The sequence below is a fragment of the Oxyura jamaicensis genome, chromosome 3 (assembly GCF_011077185.1).
Source record: "Oxyura jamaicensis isolate SHBP4307 breed ruddy duck chromosome 3, BPBGC_Ojam_1.0, whole genome shotgun sequence".
NCBI classification, from domain to species: Eukaryota; Metazoa; Chordata; class Aves; order Anseriformes; family Anatidae; genus Oxyura; species Oxyura jamaicensis.
This window is the reverse complement of record NC_048895.1, coordinates 49,822,559-49,827,208: the sequence shown is the minus strand read 5'-3', so window position 1 is coordinate 49,827,208 and position 4,650 is coordinate 49,822,559. Positions and strand designations below refer to the sequence as shown.

The 4,650-nt window shown below is 39.7% G+C and overlaps 1 long non-coding RNA gene across 1 annotated transcript in view; it reads right to left on the bottom strand.

Annotated features, from left to right (window-relative positions):
- LOC118164958 overlaps nt 1-3,642 on the bottom strand; it is a 50,958-nt gene extending 47,316 nt beyond the window's left edge. Inside the window, exon 1 of the long non-coding RNA XR_004749769.1 lies at nt 3,500-3,642. This is a non-coding gene — a long non-coding RNA (uncharacterized LOC118164958). The remainder of the gene's footprint in view (nt 1-3,499) is intronic.
- Between the last annotated feature and the right edge of the window lie 1,008 nt (nt 3,643-4,650).

Genomic DNA, 4,650 nt, shown 5'->3' with positions numbered 1-4,650 from the left:
AAAAATATTTCCATTTCTTTCCCCCCCCCCCCCCCCCCCCTCAGAGTGAAGTGAAACTCAAACCAAAAGCAAAGGGACATATCTCTTAAGGATTCTTTTGTTCTGACTTGAGCCTGCTCTCATGCAAGCAAGGCCTACACATGTGGGCACGAACTAACTAGTTCAGACTTTCGTAGCTCAGGTAACTTGCCCATCCCATGCTTTTAGTACATCCCACATCACCTTTTTAAGCTGGTTGCAGAGACAGAGGTTCTGTACTGCGACCTCTTATGTGGTTGCACAATGCCATACTACTGTATGCAAAAAACAATGATGAGATCATTTCACTAGCAATGCACCCAGCCTTTCTCAATTAGGGCATCCAACTGCATGGCCTGTAGCTAACTTTCTCTGCATGACTCACAGGCTTGATTTCCACCCTCCCCCCATTAAGTAGCTGCCCCAGAGGGAAAAGATGGAGAGGGAAAACTGACAATATTTCTGCCTCACTGAATTCTGCACATGCCCCCAACTCAAAAGAATTAATGGAAAAGGAGGGAACCTGGAGAGTGCTCTCTCACAGCCACCTTTATACACTTGTCTGAATTGCAGAGGGATGGGTCAGGTATTGCTCATTAAGCTGTTACGCTCCCCCTGCTGAAGCATAAAATTCTGACCACTGCTCATATTTTGGCAGCAACAGAGAGAGGCTGTGACTAGAGCTAATGGCTAAATCTGAGGAACAGCCTTGAAGGAATTTGCTTGTTTTGTCTTCCACACAGCAAATAAGATTAAGTCTAGTTTAAGCCTGATGATTTACATTAACATGTCATTTGTCTACATACCATGGCAAAATGTTCCCAATGTTAGAAAAAGGCCATGTTTAGAGTCACTAGTTTTGAAGTCTGGAAATGAATCAGCAGTTTTGAAATTATGCAGACAGACAGACTAACCAAGTTCTGCAACAAAACACTGCCCATGACAGCTCCCCTCTGCTTGCCTCTCCTGCAAAAACCAATACGAGCCAAGGCTCATCTCAAAACAATCCTCTAGCATTTCAGAAGATAAGTGATTCAGGATCACATGTCCTTAGGCTGAGGTTTGCAAAAATCTGATGATACAAGGTTGTTCAAGAGAGAAAGGCTGTGAGGAAACCTTTCTCAGGAAAGGAAGAGACAGAATCACAGAACAACAGGAAAAGGAGTAAGTTCCCTTGCTTTTATCCTAAATTTGGATAATACCTCTGAGAGAGGTTTGGGAACGGTTCTTCAGAAAAATCTTCAGAAAGGCTGCCCCTCTCATCATCTCTTTGGAGAACATAACCTTCTACTTTGCCTGGATCCAAAAAATATTTTTCTTTGAAATTCCCATCAGAGATGTTGACAGAAGTAGATGAATTCCACATAAAGCCTATAAAAGGGCTACCAACGTTTAAGCAGGTCCCTCTGCCAGCAGAGTCTTGATGAAAATTATCACTGGAGACCCCTGAGGTTTGCTATGCTTCTGACTTCTACACACCATAGACCTGGACCTCCACACTTCAAACAGGGAACAGTGTCCTTTGGCTTCGTAGTGTCTGAGGGCCCTGCCAGAAAGGAGTACTCCACTAAGAGACAACAATAGTCTTGGCAGTATGTAACACTGCTCAGCTCCAGCCTGCTATGATATGCTATCCAGGAACATACAGAGAACAGCAAAATCAAATTCAAAAGCATGGGCCCTGATCAACCTCCTCATTAAGAATGCTCTGGTGATCCTTGGTGTAGAAACAGCCTCTGCAGCTGAAGAAGTGGGTTCTCATTTTTATCCTCCTACATCCAAAAGCCTTGCCTTGAATTCTTACATAATCATTCTTACACGTATTCTCTTCTACCCTCTTTAGAAGTGGGGAGGGAGAAGGGAAGATTATTTAGAGTCCCTTTGAATTTGGAAGCTAGCTTTGACCATGAACCATTCACATCATCCCAGAGATATCTGAAACACATCCAGTCAAAGCCTATCTGATAAGTTGTCCCAGATCTTTATGCTCAGCAAATAACAATACTGAAATGAGTTGGTGGAAAACAATGTACTGCTTTTTTTCCTCCTCTCTCATTGAGCTAATAGAGCCATTCCCTAGTTCTGCATGCAGATATTCTCCCTTAGTTATTGCTCCATAAGCTGGCAGCTATGATGAAAGGCCAAATAATTGATTGGGTTGAATGCTACCAATGAAGAGCCCATAAGGCAGGAGAAGAAATAATCATGTTTGAAAACAAGAGGAATGGTACAGACTCCCTGATTTCCAAATTCACAGTACTGCAGGAGATATCAAACGTCTGCTACACAATAGGGTCATGCCTTTTTTTTTTTTTCTTTTTTTTTTTAAATCTATTCCAAAACATAAAAGGTGAAAGATTTAAATATTGTTGCCTTGCAATTCTCATCCAAATGCATCCAGAAGAATCATCACCTATAGTTGTGCTTCACTTTTTTTTTCTTCTATATTGTTTGTTTTGTTCTGTACCTATTCTCCCTATTCCAGATGCGACCTCTTCCTTTATGCACAGGAAATCTGTATTTATTTCAGCAAGAATACTGAACCTCCCCAAATTAAGTAGGAAGATAAACTCAAAAATGGTCATTGACTGCATAGGATTTTTGAAAATAATTTTGCAGCCCTTTGTTTGTTGAAAGGGACGATAGAGATGCTGAGAGTTTAAATATGTAATTGCCTAAAGGCATATAAGGGAAGCCATGCAAGCAACTTGTTTCCAAATGATTTTAACAGGTCTTCAACCTTGCAGCTCTTAGTGAACATATGTTCAGCATGTTACACAGCTATACTCCTTGTATAATTTAGTAATCTGTAAATACAGATCTCTCTAATGTTTTGTTCCCACTTTTTAATACCTTGGACATAAGGGTTTTGTTGTTGCTGCTTTTGTTTTTTCCTCATTGAGTTATTAGTTAAATAAAATGTTACAGAGAAAAGAACATAAGAAAAAAATAGTTTGGGGGAACACACACACAAATAAAAATAGAAGCCTGTTATATAATTTTTTTTTTTTCTTCACTTTTGTATATTTCATCCCCATTTGCCTTACAAGTTTCTGTTATTGTCCAGCCCTACCCTAATCAATGACAGAGCAAATATTGATTATCTCAGACAAACCTAGGACAGATAACAAGCAAGCAACTGATTTATTTATTTATGTGAGCAAATTGAGAATATAGCCTATGCTCCTTCTACATTTTCAAAGGACCTTTTTGTCCTTTTCATTTAATAAATTTCATAGTTGATGAACAATTTGGTTGCAGAATCTAAGAAAATCAAGAGCCTAAAGCATAACATTAACTAACTCAACCATTATAGCAGTCCTTTAGTCGCCCCCCCCCCCCCTCTTTTTTAAACATGAAACAACCTACAATGGATCTCGCAAACTAGAGAAAACTGTGACCACTATGGTAACAACACAATAGGTTATAAATAGACTGTTATTTTTAGAGTTCTATGTTTCTTAATTGCCTATAAACTTACCCAGTTGTGAGCACTTTGTGAAGACTCTGATGAAAGAAAGCATGCACTCTCCAAAATTCCACAGGGCATAGAGACTATACATTATATCTTCTGGATAGGATGCTGATAATAGCTGACAGAAGCAGAAACAGAGCAAGACAGATATTTTTAAATGCAAGGAGAGGAAGAACGAGCCCTGTTAACTCACCCCCCATGCCCAGGTCTGCCCCATGTGGCTCAGCTGTGGCTCACAGGTGTGAGGAGCTGGGGGTGCCTATCAGACCTCAGCCCAGGCTGAATTTCTAATTGCCTCCAGTGAGACCTGGATCTCCACAAATCTGTATATGTTAGAGAATTCGAGACAATTGGGAACATCACAGTGAAAATTCCTAGAAAAAAGCTTTTTTCTTCACCAGGCATAGGCTTTGTTGATGATTTATGCAGCCTCTGTCAAATGGCAAGATCTTTTTCACCTTAATAACATAACAGTCATTCTGAGACAAAAAGGTTTATGCTTCTGTGTCTGTGTGCCTTCTCATTATTAAGAGGCAGACTGAAGTGACTGATGTCTCAGTTGTAGTAAGAGAAGCCAGAACATTGACAAGTAGAATTTGTTAGCAGAGGTTTTGCAAGCCTCTTAGGAGAAATAAATAAATAAATAAAAATAAAAATAAAAAATAAAGACATGTAATTATTGAGAAAATTACTGGGCGCTATGTGCTCTTTCTTTTGGTCTATGGTATCAGTGAGGTAAGTGCTTCAGACTGGACCAGCAGTTTTCTAAGAGGTGGTTCATCTTCAGAAATGAATAAACATAAAGCTGAGTACTCTGTGGCCTTCCCTTACCAGCCTCCTCTAGACATAGTTCCATGCCCGTCTGCTGTACCTGTTGCAGCACTTATTTCTCTCATCTTGCTGTCCCCACAGCTTTCCACATGTACCTTGTTTTTTCAAGTGCTTCCACCAGTTTCCAACTAGTTGGTGTCCTCCTGCTTCCAAGTCCTTCTCCCTGTCCTCTAAAGTTCTACAGCTTTGCCTCAACTACCTTCTTCACCCTGTTTCTGTGTCTTGATAACCAAGTATTTGTTTTATTTTTTATTTTTATTTTATTTTTTATTTTATTTTTTTATTTTATTTTATTTCTACTAGAACTGAATCACCTCATTGGTTTG